The sequence below is a fragment of the Dermacentor andersoni genome, chromosome 8 (assembly GCF_023375885.2).
Source record: "Dermacentor andersoni chromosome 8, qqDerAnde1_hic_scaffold, whole genome shotgun sequence".
Taxonomy (NCBI): domain Eukaryota; kingdom Metazoa; phylum Arthropoda; class Arachnida; order Ixodida; family Ixodidae; genus Dermacentor; species Dermacentor andersoni.
The window spans coordinates 83,759,288-83,774,958 of NC_092821.1; the positions used below are offsets into that span (position 1 = coordinate 83,759,288).

At 46.2% G+C, this 15,671-nt stretch overlaps 1 protein-coding gene across 4 annotated transcripts in view; it reads right to left on the reverse strand.

Annotated features, from left to right (window-relative positions):
• Positions 1 to 14,080, reverse strand: part of LOC129386733 (uncharacterized) — a 91,049-nt gene extending 76,969 nt beyond the window's left edge. For 3 of the 4 annotated variants that reach the window (XM_055074896.2, XM_055074897.2, XM_055074895.2), the window contains exons 1-2: positions 9,338 to 10,140; positions 4,193 to 4,210 (exon numbers count right to left, since the gene is read on the reverse strand). The gene's annotated coding sequence lies outside the window, so the exon portion shown is untranslated. Of the gene's footprint in view, positions 1 to 4,192; positions 4,211 to 9,337; positions 10,141 to 13,625 lie in introns of those variants that run through there. The other variant, XM_072289793.1, reaches the window with a different exon arrangement.
• Positions 14,081 to 15,671: the final 1,591 nt, after the last annotated feature.

The window sequence follows — 15,671 nt, forward strand, 5'->3', positions numbered from 1 at the left end:
TTTCCTGTCCCCTCATTACCAGCTAATTTGGAAGGTGAGCATTCATTAAAAGAAATAAAATTCCTTAGCAAGAGGACACCACTTTCATAGTTTCTTGTGCATATATTTATGTGACAACTTCGTATAACGCGTCAAAACGCTCCGGGTTTATGTGGGTGGGAACAGTTACTTCTTGTGTAATGAAGCCATCCTGGTTCTGGTTATGAAACAGATTGAACAGACACTGCTCCCTTTTCGTGGGTGACCTAATTCCATGATTTCAAATGTAATTAGTACACTGTAACAGTAGAACTTTGAACGTCTATTGAGTACTTTATACTTTCTTTATTTTAGATTAGTAAAGCCAGCTTACCTGTTACAAGTTTGCACAACATTTGGCAGCGTAGTAATTTTGCATGTACAACATACGAGTAAAGTTGGCCTCTGCTATGGCAGGCAACATAAAGACGTGGCTCCCGTCATCAAGTCATTTGCAAGTGAGAAGTACGAGCATGAGCGTCTAGCACCTCGATATCATTTCGACAATGAAAAATGCCGCCACTTGTTTCGCAAATATGTGGTACCGATACGTTCACATGCGAACTATGAAAAGGTTCTATTGTTAATATTATGTAGCCACTCACATGAAACTGATAACTCTTTGTGAGAAACCTGTTTGTCTCAGATTCAACGATGCATAATGCAATTTACCGCCGTTAACGCAAGGGAAAACCTTCGCACTACCCGATAGAGCGTCTATAAAAAAAAATTCCTCGTTATTTTGCAGTGTTTTTAACCACTTTGCTGCCAGTGGCCACATTTGTTGATACTTATTGTAATGCCAGGTACTCTTGAGAGAAAACTAGCGGTTCAATAAAATCATGCGCCTTATTTAGCCCGGAATATGGTCAAGGAGCGAGATAACGGAGGAGGCAGACTCGTAGCGAGCACTTTTTTCTTTTCTTTCCGGGGGGGGGGGGGGGGGTTGAGGGAGGGCATAGGGTTCGATTAATCTCTGTTGTGTTTCTCATTCATGGGGCATCATAATACAACTACAGTTGAAATTAGAATTAACGAAGGGATGACCTTGCAAGAATTATTTCATTAAATCAGGAAGTTTGCAAAATTGAGAAAGAACTTTTTGGTCCCTCAAAATCTAAAACTGTAACGAAGCGCACCTGAAAAGGCTATCGCGGCATCGCATTTGCCGCTAATCTAGCCATCTTTCACACAAACCATGAAATAACGAAAGCAACCACCAGTGCCCCTACCAAGGCGGTGTTGAGTCGGTGGTTCCGTGAATGGGCACATCGCGCAGCCTCGTCAAATTAAAGCTAGGGATGTGACCATGGCACCCTAGATGTTTTAACGCGATAACTTTAGAACGCGTGCTCGAAGAAGAACCCGTCTGTGTCGAAATTAGAAAGGAATCACCGCTTTTTTAGACATTTGTTTCATGGCAAACGTCTTCAAATCGAGTTCGGCCAAGTTTGTTTCATTAATTCGGGTTGATGGAAACACTCAACCCAATGAGTACCTGCCGGGAAATGGAAATTTCTTCGTAAGATCGGGAACTTCGTAAGATCGCGTTTCGTTAGATCGAGATTTAATTGCATTACGTTGAGCGAGCCGTTGGTATGCCTGAAGGCGTGTACCGTCATGTAGTTGTCTGGGGCGGGCGTTCTAAGGATATTCGCCTTTGTTCAGAAGCGACTTGCCAGGAATAAAAGTGAGCAGGGCGCACGCCGGAACATAGGTCTGGCTGGGGGGGGGGGGGGGGGGGGGTAGGCTCAAGTGCCGTCGGCCCACCCTGGCTACGCCACTGTCCGGAGGAGAAACTCTCTCGTTCGTCAAGGTCAGATGACCTCACGATTAATACACGCCCCGCGCTCCGCGAGCTGTCTTGCAGGATGCGGTATTTGTCGCAGGCATTTAAAAACGTTGTGCATTCAACTCCAGTCAGGCTCCCGAGAATACCTTGTGCGACAGCGCAGTCTCAGAGACCGGGGCTTCGCGCTCGCGGGTGGGCTTCGTAGGCCACGTGCCGAAGTTCGTCGAAATCACGTGCAAAGCGCTGAGGTGACGAACGTGGCACAAAATAACTATCCGTGTGGCGTTGACAAACTAATGTGTGTGAGCAACTGATTAGGGGAGCACACGGCGTGTGGTGGAGCGCTCGATATCTTGCCTCGGGGACAACATTTGCACTGCACCGCGAGCGGTGATCGACTAAGGTGCCTCAATATGACCGATATCACCATCGTGCTGTTTATCGCAGGGTGCTCGAAACCTGCTTCCTCCTCGCCATATGTGTGACGCTCAATTGCCGCTCACGCGCGCTGGCGCGTGGAGTTTGACTGCCCCCGCAGCTATCTTGATCCGTGGCCACAGTGTATTCAACTTCCAAAGGGGAACACCATGACATGGCCCGGGCGGCCGCTAAAGAAAAGAACACTGCTGCAAGCGTTTTCGCAAATCCCTGTGTTCACTTCCATTGTCAACGGTTGTGGACACTTTTTCTGAAGCCAAGTACAAAGGTGAACGCCACATGTTGGCTGAGGTGCCCATTAAAAAAAAAAATGCCTGCGAGTAGCTCACGAGGCATTTTGACATCTTGTGTCTGCATTTGCGGAAATTTTTTCTGGTTGCAGAAAGTAATATAGATCACTGAATTCTTTTCATGGGTTGTTGCAACTGTGAAAAATAAACAAATAAGTTTTAAAAAGACACACATTTTCTTGCCTAGACTGTTTTCCGCAGGCCCGAGGTTAGAAGTGGCGCTCTTTGCTCAAAACGGAGTATACATTCGTCGGCGATTTAACGAACTAATGGGTGCATCTCCACAAGAAATTCTGTCACACTGAATACAGCCTACAGCTCGGTGTGGCTGTGCTCAGACTTGGTGCACTATAGCGCATCAACACAAGCTCTCTCATTGTATCCTAAAAGCGGTCTTTCACACGCTTTGAAGATTTTCTGCTTCAAGCGGTCGAGCTGTTTCTGACGAAATCTAGAATTTATGATGGCTGCTGCACTGCTGTCGGACCCTTCCCCTTGATCACCCTTCATCTTGATCACCCTTCATCTTGATAACGTAAACTATTATGCTTGTGATCATCATCATTTTTTCTTTCCTTTATACGTATACTACACAATTCTTTTCAGGGTAGGATTTATAGTGTCGCAAGAAAAAAAAAAAACGCTGCTGGCTGAAATTACATAACGTAGATATGCAGCCGCCGTCAGACTTGGCATGAAAACTGAAGTTCCGTTTCTAGCAGGTAGCGTAGACAAACACTGCTTTGCAACAATCGTTCGATGTTTCGGGAAAAATACGCCTGCAGCTGGAGAATTTAAGGCAACCAATTCAGGAATCACTAGCACATCCCACAATAAAATCAAGAGGGTGCTTGATGCGTCTTCAGGCTCAGTATGATGGCGGTTGTAGAATTTACTTCCGTGAGAAAACTAGGTTTTTTTTTTTTCTCAGACGGTTTTTAACAAAAACCCCGGCTCTCGTGCTTCGGAGAAGCTTCGTTTGGCGCTGGAGCTACTGCATCAGCCAGTATATATGCACTGGCTTAACGGAACTTTTCAATCACCCGTCGCCGTGGCTTGGCGGCTGCGGTGTTGCGCTGCTAAGTGTGAGGTAGCGGGATGGAATCCCCGCCGCGGTGGCTGCAACTCGAGCGGAGCGAAATCCAAGAACGCCCGTGGCCTGTGCATTGGGGACATTTGATAGATCACATAGTTGTCAAAATTATTCCGCAACCCTCCGCTACGGCGTGTCCAATAATCAAATCGTTGTTCATTCTAAGTTTATAATTTATTACAACCTTTAATGCGTGTTTCCTTAGCGAGAACAGTGAAACGCCTAAGGTGTTGCGCACACATTTGTGAGCTAACTAAAGTGACTTATTTGCGCTATTACCCGGTGGAAGGAATGCGGCTGACGTGGACAGTAGTATATGCAAACGATTTGCGTGATCCTTGTAAATAATGCTTGTAAGGCCGAAAGATTTTTGTGCATTTTTCTAAAAAATTTGCAGTTAAATTGTGATCATTGAAGTTGGAAGATTTCAAATGCACATACTTGATGCTGCACAAAACCCAGTGGAAAAAGTTTAGGAAGGCGTTTGGAAATCCAGAACCCTATTTCTGTTGACAATGCGTGGTGAGGGTTTATATTGCGTTGTATACGCACAAAACTTACCATGTTCAGCTTCGTTCCCTGTAAAGGGAAAAAATAGCGGAAAATTTAGTGAATGTAAAACATTATAGATTCACGCTTTATACACATCTTGAAGCATTGGTTGAGAATTTGGCCAGCTGCACTGTTTAACCTAAAGGCCGGGAGCAGTTTCAACACTTAATCTTTCTTAGGCGTTCTATTTTCTACGTTCAAGCTGTAAGGCTTCTATTTTATCAGAATGCGGCAGGACCCTCGGAACACACAAAACAGGAAACCATGCCAACGTATTCCGCGTCCAGCACCCAGCCGCAAATTCTTTATTCAGTTGTTCTTTACATTGTATCGAGTACTTCTTCATACGGAAGTAACTAACTTTAACTGGCCCTCATATGTAAATATAGCTTTTCCTAATGAAGAAGCAAAATTACTGCTTGTATTTGCAGGGAGAGCAACTCCTTAAGCCCCTCTGAAGTGGTTGAGGACAATTTCGTAGAACTCATCAAAAATTCATCGGCAGGGTTCAGTTGATGTTAACAGCTATCATGCCCAGCATTTTCTAAACCACATAAAACTCGTTGCCTTAGCTTTTTGTAAAACGTTTCCTAGGTTCACCTTAGCATTATGAGAACTATATATATGTATATATATATATATATTTACAGGCGAGTGATGACGGTCGTAGCGTGATCGTAGCGCAGCCCGGCCTCTCCAGCTCTTAGTTCTCTTCGTCTTTCCTTCTCTCTTCATGTCCGCGCATTTCGTACAGGTTGCGATATATATATATATATATATATATATATATATATATATACATATATATATATATATATATACACATATATATATAGGTATGTATGTATAAGGTATGTAAAAGACTTACTTTTCACATTATAGCTAGAAACGAAACTATGACATGGACAAAGCAATTGATGAACATTACGCAAACCTGCAATTTTTTGATGATCGTAAATCGAGCGCTTTAAAATATTCCATAATAATCTCCATTTATCGTTAGGTGTCGGCTTGGCGATCATTTCAATATTGACCGCCTTGTATTCACGACAGGATCACGAAAGCAGGAAATTGGCCTGAATACTGGCACGTAAAGGTAATGTTCCAAATGTGGGCTGCGAATAGTCTGAGCATCACCTCCGAGATTTGGCAGCACGTGTGGTCTCGAAGGCCATGACTCGATTCAGTATACTTGCTTCGTGTATTAAGGGCAATTCATGGTGGCATGGAAATCCTTGAGTCGCAGCATACGGCCGTGCTGATATCCACAGCACCAGATGTTTGGTCGCACGATAAAAATACAATGTGTGACATGGTGAATTGAAACCACAGAGCCCTTAAGTTTGTTTTTAGCTAGACGTTTGTTGTTAGCTAGAGGAATAGTTAAAGCGTGCCTTTTATTTCCCAGGTGGACAGCTTTATTACCTACCATCTGCAGTTGTGCTAGTTCAATGGCTTATCTGAGGCGGAAAAAACGACGCAGATCCCACACACTGTAGGTATTATCGACATTATTTGGCGGTGATATATTGACGGCATACGACAGTCGTGACGGGATGTGAAATGTTACCATGCCTGCTACGTTTCTGTTTGTTGTTCTTGATCCGCTCGACGCTTTATGCAAGCCTTCATCTCGTCGGCACTGAGTGCAAGCTTCGGCACCATTGTGGGTTTTCGCTTACAAAACTGCCTCCTCCCTCTCTCTCTCTATTCCCTGGCTAACATTCTTCCCATTACTCTACTCCTCTAATGTCGTTGCTGTTGCAGGTGAGCACGTAGACAAGCACGGCAGCTTCTGCACATCATTTGAGAGGGGTCACGCCTATGTAGGCGTCCAGAAGGCATTGTGCAAATGCGACGCGGTGTAAATCTTGATATGAGCTTCTCTGGTCGTGTTTCCTTTGTGCCACACTACTGGCATGTACTAAAGGCCGCGCCACATTCAGCGTTTTTACCAGCGTTTTCTGGCGTTGCGTCTCTCGGCGTCGACGCATGTACGCCACCACAGAAGGCGCCCAGCCACACGAGCGGCAGGCGGACCAGCTCTGATTGGCTTACGCTCGAAAGCCAGTGAACGCCGGGAAAACGCTGCATGTGGGGCGATCTTAACGCGATAGCGGGAAAGGCCCTGTGTCGCAGGATATTCCGTGTCGACGCCGCGGGCATTGCTTGGCGAATAATCATTCTGAACCACAACCACGCAGGCCCTCCATGTGGAGCGTACCCTGTCTTACATTCTTTATGAAGTTATTCCTCGGAATTTTGAGAATGACAGCTCATAAACAAATGTCATGAAACAAAACACCAACAGCGCATGCCTTTTGTGTTGTTGTTTTTTTTTGTGTGACACAGCCATGTCTCGACCACGTCCTGACACGGCCGGCGTTAGTGACGTGCGTCTCAACTACATCCTGACGTGACCGGCGTTAGCGGCGTGGCGAACAGCAGCAGCAGCAGCAGAACCAGTAATGGGAAAGTCGAAGGAAAAGGCAAAGAAAGCTTCGTATTTAAAAAAGAAAACAAGGGTAACGCGACCATGAGGAGGACCGCAACGAGGTAATCAGGGCACCAAGCTACACAGAAGAGAAGCACCAGGATTGTTTGGCGTTGAAGCCGATGTTGAGAGGCAAATTCACTGGCCTGGGCCCGGACACGTGACAAAGTATTTTCGCCAGCCAAAGCAATTTTCACCGCTGGAAACGCTTCATGATGATTCCCACAGCGTGTTCACGGGCACCATATGAGCCCTGTAGACAGGGCTCATATGGTGCCTGGCATCTGTGCATGACGACAGGGCGTGATTCCATCAAGCTTTATATTACTGAGATCGCCTGATGGGCCTTATTAAGGCGACAGCCCTATACGCCCCACGAAGCGAAAAATCCAGCGACCGGCGTCAACCCCGCATGGCAAGACAACCGACGGGACTGTGTTGACATCACGTTCCCGGCGAAGGACCTGCTGCCTCTCGCACTGTGAGATCACCCAAAAAGCCGATCTGGCCCACTTCCAAGATTGCTCTCAGGGGTATTAATTCAGATTAAAGTAAATCAAAGTAAATTAAAAGAGAATAATGTGGATCAAGGTAGACTAAGGTTGGTACAAATTAAAGCAAGGTGGAGAGTGCACTGTTAAAACAGTTTACACGCTTTCAGGCGTATCTTGTACGACAATAATAATCTCCATCAGTATTGTATGCGTTTCGTTTCCTTAACGCTATGAGCCCAGTAATTCCAGGTCACGAACGGCATGAGCGTTGTCAGCATGACATAGCATTCTCGACATGAAAGTAGCGAGCGCAGATTTTTCTCGGAAGGAAACGCAAGCAAGGCCGATGACTGTAGTTGTGGGACAAGATAGGCTTCAAAAGGCGCCAGCATATTCAGTTAAGTAGTCTACCAGTAAAAGAGGCCGTTAGATTTCTATAACCTCTATTTAGAAATATACACAAATTTCAACACACCGGTATATTTCTTGCATTAACTAAACCGAATTCATGCGGTAGCCCGTGTACATGAAACTCACGGCACATATTCACGGAACTGCAGGGAAACCCTGCGTGATTGCTCTTTATACCTTCGCGCCTGGTGGTTCTGAGTAATATTCTGTCGGTAGGCACGTCACCAAGCGTCTGAGGTCCAATTAAAGCGAAGCAAAGCCGCACTTAAAATCCTGATAGCGGTGTTGCACGCCCCACCCAAAAGAGCACTTTCTCTTGAGTTCCTCATTGCCTCACATTGTTGTTAAAGGGCCCCTGAACCACTCAAAAGCTGAAGGCAGACGATTGATTTCTCTCTCGCATTTGTCACGTCCCCCACGGACCATCGCATTTTTCTACAAGACACGTGGACACTGCGTCCGTAGTGAAAGACACCCAGCCACTCTTTCTTGATTGACAGAATCATTCACTTCCGCTCTTCAGGACTCCGCGCGCTTTGGCTACACGACGATGGTGCCGCACGGTCGGCGGCAAACTGAGTGAACGAGGTGACATTAGTTGATTGCGCGTAACAGGAAAGCTAGACGACGAACAGAAGTGGGTGTGTGAAATGTATGCTAAATGTGTGCTAGCAGGCGGATTGGAAGTGATGTCCCTTGTATGTGATAACTTCGGCATCTTTAAGGTTTGATGACCTCACAAGCTTCACCTTGTTGAAGTCAAGGTGCGTGAAGAGAGAAACCAATAAATTTCGGAGAGGAGCGCCCCATTCTTTTTAGCCAGGGAAGCCGCATATCACTTGGATCCCGGGATTTCTTCCTCCACGCCACCAAGAACTTAACCAATTACAGCGGAACGCAAGCGCGGCGTTTCTTGTGAAAGAGCAAGCACCGCGCCTTCCAAGTAACTTGGAAGGAAGTGGCAAGTTTAGCGCAGGAAGGAGAGAGTGACGTTACTAGTTTCATATTTGAGAAAAGAACCCGCCTAGCATTTGATTTCATTTGTGTTGTGATAGCGCTATGGAAGCGCCATGCATGACTCCCGAAGAGCAGCGCGAATACCATGAGTGACGAAAAAACAGCAATGTCAGTATGCAGAACAGTGTCGTGCTCAGGCGGGGCAGAACCCAGTTCAAGGCTACGTCACACTGTTCTATTGGATCACGTTATACCACAGCTTCTGGCCAACCACCTTCATAGCGTGGACTGGAGCCCCATTTTCTTTCATTATTAGCGGATCTTCAAGAACCCTTTAAAAGCAGCAAGACCATAGCTGCCATCGTCTTTGGGTTAAAGGCAGCTCTTCTTGTGACAAATTTTTTTTTGGCGCGACCTGTTTCCTTCCTCCGGCAAGCTTTATTTCAGTGTATCGCAATAAGGAAGCCGTTTCTAGTTCATGAGCTGCAATCATTGCTCGCGGAAAAGCGGAATTGATTGTACGGCGCAAGACATGCGTTCAGTGCGCGTGCGTAGGCCTCAACGCAAACTAGCCAAGCCGTGTTGCAGAAAACATCTCACTGGTCTATTTTTTTTTGGTAGTGATTGCACTGCAAGGAAGAAAGTATTGTAGTCCGTGTTTGCCCAGCACAGCGCGCCTCAGTGCCTTTAAAAGCTCAACGCCAAGTACGACACCGGTATGGGTCGATTTTGTACATGCCGGGCAGTCGTGGGTTACAAGACGAAGCAAACTAAACTCTGAATTAAACATTCACTTACCCATGTTTGGCGCCGGAACCGCAAATATTCACCTGAGCGACTGGAAAGAGGCCGGAAGAAGGAGAAACCTTGAGCGAACGTCGTGGCTCAGACCTCGCGCAATACTGCCTTTTCTTCTTCTCCATTGATAGCCGGGCACTTGCTTGCTTGGTTGTTCTTCATTGGTGGCGCTTACCCACTAAGGGGAATTGGCGAAAATCCGGCGGTTCAAGAGAAAACTACAAGGGAGACGAGGAATGCCTAATAGAAAAAGTAAATCAAGGTGAAGTATAACGCCTATCGCACTTCACTCACGAAGATTTGGATTAACTTTCATTTTCCTTCAATGATGGCGCACATCCACGGTGCGGGATCGGCCAAGATTAGGATAGTATTCCGCAACTTCTATTATTACTAAAATTGGTAAAATTGTCTGAATAGAATGAATAAACATACCCTATGAAGAACTTAAGAAAATCTCCCTGAACCAACTATACATTCCCTCACGGCTGAACAAACATCTCTGTGGCAGCTTTTCTTTTTTTTTTTGTGTGTGCCCTAAAATCTAGGTTCATGCCCATGAGACGTATTGGAGAAACGAAAGACGATAAAATTACCGTACAGCGCGGAGGAATATTAGAATGAATACCTATGTATTTATTTATTTATTTACTTATTTGTACATGCTGCTGCCAACGTATGGCTATTGCAGGAGTAAGAAAAGAACAACGAATTTCACAGATACATTACGACTAATAAATAGCAGTAAGAAATTCATCTCAAGTGCATTCGCGTACATTCCCGGGCAACACATTCTGGCACTGAATGGTACGAAGAAAAATAGCACTCTACAAAAACAAGTCTGAACAAGGACTATAAGGAACAATATTTAGTGGATGATATTGACGATTATTTGAGGCTGCTGAAAATGAAATATAATCACAAGAAGAACAACGTGGTGAATTCACATTATTGTGCAAAAACTTCAAGCAGTCAAAGTGGACACTTTTCCGGAGTGTGAATAACTTCAGGTTAGAAAAGTTGAAAGAGAGAGGAAAATATCTATCATAACGACGACAGATAAATCTGACAGGTTTTTTTTTTTCTGTAGTGAGTCTAAGAATTTGACGTCTTCTTTTGTGATGGGCATCCCATATGATAGAGGCGTGCTCTAATATTGAACGTAATAGGGTATATAAGTTAACAATCTAGTGCGTTTTGGTTCGGATGGGTGGGTGCACTGCAAATAACCAAGGCGTCGAAGAGCTTTTTTGCAAGCTAGTTCAATGTGCGAAGACGAAGACGTATCGTGTGAAAAAGGAACTCCCAAACATTTATATTGGTTAACTCTGTTGAAGGTTTGGCTGTTAAAGGCGTATGTAAAATGTGATAAAGAACGACGCCATGAATATGATAAAAGGACAGTTTTGCTGAAGTTGATTATCATCTGCCACTGTTTGCACAAGCTGCAAATCAACTTGAAACATGTGTTAAGAGTGACGTGATCAGATATTCCTTTGATGACATGGTATATGACACAATCGTCCGCATTTAGGCGCATTTATCAGGAAATAATGGAAGGGAGATCATTTAGATAAAGTAAGAACAGCAGATGGCCGAGCACGGAGCCTCGCGGTACACCTGAGCACCAGGGATTTATTAGAGCTAAAAAGTACGCATTGTGACCGTTGAGAGAGAAAACTAGACAACTAGTATACAATATTACAGTTATTTAAAATACTTTGAAGTTTATGCATGAGTTTTGTGTGAACTACTACATCAAAATTTTTGAAAATCAATAAATGAAGCGTCAATTTACACCGACATCGAGAGACTGGCCTAAGGCGTGGGCGATTTCTACGAGCTGTGAGACTGTGCCCAGGCCTTTTCTAAAACCATGTCGAGAAGTAAACAGGATGTCACTAGACTCAACAAACCCGGCTATAAGCTTATATACGATATGCTCTACTAACTTGCCACATTGGGACGTAAATGAAATTGGCCCTTAATTTGTCAAAGTGTGCTTGTGCCAAGATTTGTATAATGGAATAACCATAGCAACTTTACATAAATTATGCGCTTCACAAGTGGGCAAGAATATTTAAAATATAATGGTAAGGAATTCGCAAGTCTATAAGGAGTAATGCAAAAGAAATGAGTTTGGAATGTCATCAGGGCTTGGATTCTTTTTTGAATCAAGATTTAAAGCACCTTACTCGCTCACTTCTATGTCATCTATGGAAGTATCTGCAACGCAATCAAGAGGGGCAGCCTCAATATTATCTCAAGTAAAAGTTCATTTGAATGGATGGATGGATACAACTTTCTTGTATGTCCGGCAAGGTTTAACGCGACCCGCGCTCAGGTCTCCCACGGAGGAACGTCAAGGCCCTGCCTCAACGCCGCTTCACGGGCTTGCTGGACTGCCAACATCTGAATTCCGAGGTCTGAGCTGCGCAGAGCGGCGGCCCACCTCGACGACAGGGTCTCCGGAGTAACTGCCATCCCTTCTATAACTACATTGCACTCCCACAGCATGTGTTTGAGTGTTGCTGGTCCTTCCTGGCACAATTTGCACGTGTCGTCCTGATGCTTATCTGGGAAGATACGTTTGAGACGGAATAGATTAGGGAACGTGTTCATTTGAAATGCTGTTAAACAATTTTGAAATTTCAAATAGATCACAAGTAGTTAGCCCGTTAAATGTAAATAAATTTTGTCACTTTCTGTAGGCTGGAAATGAGTAAGGCTGTCTCTGAAATATAGCAGGAAGATCACAGGAATAAAAAAATTTGTTGATGTAAAAATCTGCTTATTATGCAAAAATGAACGGAATTGGAATGACTCCGGAATAATTCCACATTTTCACGACCCCGTCATAGAATGGGAATGGAATGGAGCGCATTTTGCCCCGATTGGGATAGGAATGGAATTACGTCTTTTCCGGAAATAGAGCGCTTTCTATGTACGCCTTGTTTTTGTGAAAATATGCCGAAGAACCAACCAGTCCACGTTGAAACATTAATAAATCAGTACCAGGAATTTAACAATACAGCAGTATTGTTAAAATCGCTTAGCGGGTTACAAGCACGGTAGATTTATAAGAAACACGATTACTACAATCATGTCGATATAGACTGAGTTGCTTCGAAGTTTGTCTCGATTCTTCATGTAACCGCGGTTCTATGCCGCTGGTATCCGTCGTGCGGAACTGCGGCGGTGGCATACGCCTCACCCCCCCGCCCTCCCCTAACGCCTCGTGATCTTTTTTTATTGCGAAGCAATACTACTTTAGGTCGCACTTCAGCCCGTTCCGTGGCGAGGCGGTGGTAGGCAAGATTGACCTTTAGCGTGACCTCGCTGCGTGACGTCACACCACGTGACCTAGAGTGACGTCACACCAGCTGTGTAAAAACGGGGCCCCATCTCACGCCGTCGCGAGGCGAGGCGGTAACCACCAACGGCGGCCTAACTCCCGCTCCTCTCACCAGGGGCGCTACGGCGGGTGTGACGTCACACCAGCTGTGTAAAAACGGGGCCCCATCTCACGCCGTCGCGAGGCGAGGCGGTAGCCACCAATGGCGGCCACCTCCCGCTCCTCTCACCAGGGGCGCTACTATTGCTTCGCAATCACCAGGCTTAACCAAGCTAAGCCACGGCCGCATTTTTTTTTTTTACCTCGGCGGCTTCGCCCTGGCCGCCTGCCGTCTCCCCACCCTTCATTTCTTTCTTTTTGCTTCTGTCGCCGTCGGCGACTCAGACGCATACACGATGAACTGTGCGCCCTCTTGCTCAATACAGAGAGAGAGAGAGAATAAACTTTTGAAAGCATTGGTTCGCGAAGCCACCCGAAGCAGGAGAACCCACGTAACTGTGGCCACGGCGGCGCTTCCCCGAACCACTATGCGACGATTCGCGCCAAAAAAGAAAAGAAACCACGTTGGCTCTGTTCCAGGGAGCTCTGTTCTACTGCAAATGAAAAGCGCTTACCCAATGCACTGCCACACTGGCTCCTGCACCCAGCGGCTCACGAGCGCAGTAGGTCCGCCAACATGGCACATTGTAAACGATTCTTTGGAAACTACGCGACAAGAAAACAAACAAGCTTCACGCGGCAAGCCTTGCTCCGAAGCTATAGATTTGATTCGGCACCTGAAAAGTAAGAGACGGACGTGAGCACGCCCAACAAGAGGCAGGGCTGGCAAGCCAGCCGAAGATAACGTCGGCCTTCACCGCTGGTTGCAGCTCTGTGCCTGTTCATCGAAAGGCTGCTCTTGACGACGCCATAAGCAACGTGATTTTCACTTACATGGAGCCCCCTTTCATGTTGTCGAGTGGGAGGGATTCAAACGGTTCGTAATGGTAAGTTTGACCATATTATAAGCCACCTTTCATCAATGTAACTGCTTTGTATTCTTTCAAATTCAGGTTGGCGTCTCGGGCTACAAGTTGCCTTCGCAGGATGACCTCAGAGAGAAGTTCCTGCACGGGTAGGCATCAACGCTGCAGACCAAATTATGATCGTCTTTGACGGCAGTGGAGTACGTCTGTATCGCACTGGACCTGTGGACGTCGAGGTCTAGGATGGGCTTCCTGGCTGTCGAAGCAACATTCGTGGAGAGCGACTGCACGGCTCACACGTACCTCCTCAGTTTCACTCGCTTGAAGGGGAGCCATACAGCTGCTCGGATCCGCTCCGAAAACTACGCAGTATTGCTGCAGTGGAACATCGCTGACAAGGTGAAATATGTATTTGCGTACAGTTTTGCCTCCGTTAAGTGTTTTCATCTCATTTTCCAGGTTCTTAGCGTGGCCACAGACAACGCTTCATGAGTGAAAAAGGCATATGCATTTTTCATTTACAAGGTGGGAGACTGAAGAGGACGATGATCATTACAATTTTGATGACTGCCCGGAACGCTTAACCAAGCAGCTTTTATTAGAGTTCCATCAGTTACAGCAATTTCGATTTGGCTCCACCGCCCACTGCCTGCAGCTTGCCGTACAAGATGCCATTCGGCAAGTATGCCCTATTAAAAAACATATTAACGCTATAGCGTTAAGGAGCTCGTCTCGCAAAAAAGCCGGTGTCGTCGGTGTCGGCGTCCGCGGAATTGGCCGTGAGCGATAAATCTAGGCAGGCACTTCATGAATAAAAAAACAACTTGCAAGATGGGCTGGGTGGGAATCGAACCAGGGTCTCCGGAGTGTGAGACGGAGACGTTACCATTCAGCCACGAATTTTTTTTTTCTTTTTTCCACTCAGCCACGAGTTCGATGCTTCAAAGCGGTGCAAAAGCGCCTCTAGTGAATGCGGTGTTGCCTTACAAACGAGCCGTAGAAAGTTATACTGTGGTGTAATTCGGTAATTATGAACATGTAACTTACAGAAGTCGCAGTTACACGAGTAGTGAAGTGCGTTTCCGCTACATTTCTTCAGCGCTTTCCGCACACGGAAAGCCATCTTGCGGCAAACACAGCAGACACCCTCCTCTCAATGTACGTCGCTGCCCCGACAGGTGGCGCGCCACGCGCGCATTGGGGTTGTGCGGGGACAGGTGCGAGGCGCGGCGCGTCCCGGACTCCCTCTCCCCTAACGACGTTTCTCCTTGCTCCCTCACGGGTTGCAGAATCAAGCGTCCTTCCATTCTTTAGATCACTATCTGTCTATCTCTTTGCCCGTGCCGATCACGACGTTTGGCTGGCGTGCATCGTTTCCACGGGGCTCCGAGACACCGAGTTCTTTGGTTCGTTCCGCTTGCTCAGGTGCACGTTTCGTTGCCGCGCCGAACGCTCCGTTGTTCGACGCTCACCGCGTCCTTTGCGGGGCGCCTCGTAAGTGATCGCTGCGCCGTAGCCCATTGTCTTACACCCCTTGGCGGGTCGACGGCAACGCTCTCGCGTTCCACTCTTGAAGGCGAAGCTTAAGCGTCCTCGAATTTTTGATTTCATCTTATGTGCATTGATCCGTCGCTCATTTATTACTATGTTCATAAACGATTGTCTGGGCAAAGCTTTGCTAAATAAGTCGCCATGACAGCATGAACAAAGGATGCATGAACGTAATAGTTGCAGTTTGAAAAGCAAGAGAAGAGAACTGTGCTTATTACAGTTTCGGTGGTTTAAAGCTTTATAATGCAACTACTCCCTGCGCATGTATGGCTGAATTTTCGACCATGGTTAACTTTTTCATGTTGGAAGATTGGTGGGGTATTTGCTGTCATGGCCGAGATCACGAACTCTACTTCCTTTCGTTTTTCTGCCGCAGGCCAGGCACCAAGCTTACGTGACTTCCAGGTCTGCTCTCACCGCGTCAATAAACCGTTCTCAAATATCTCTATAGACAAAGAACAGT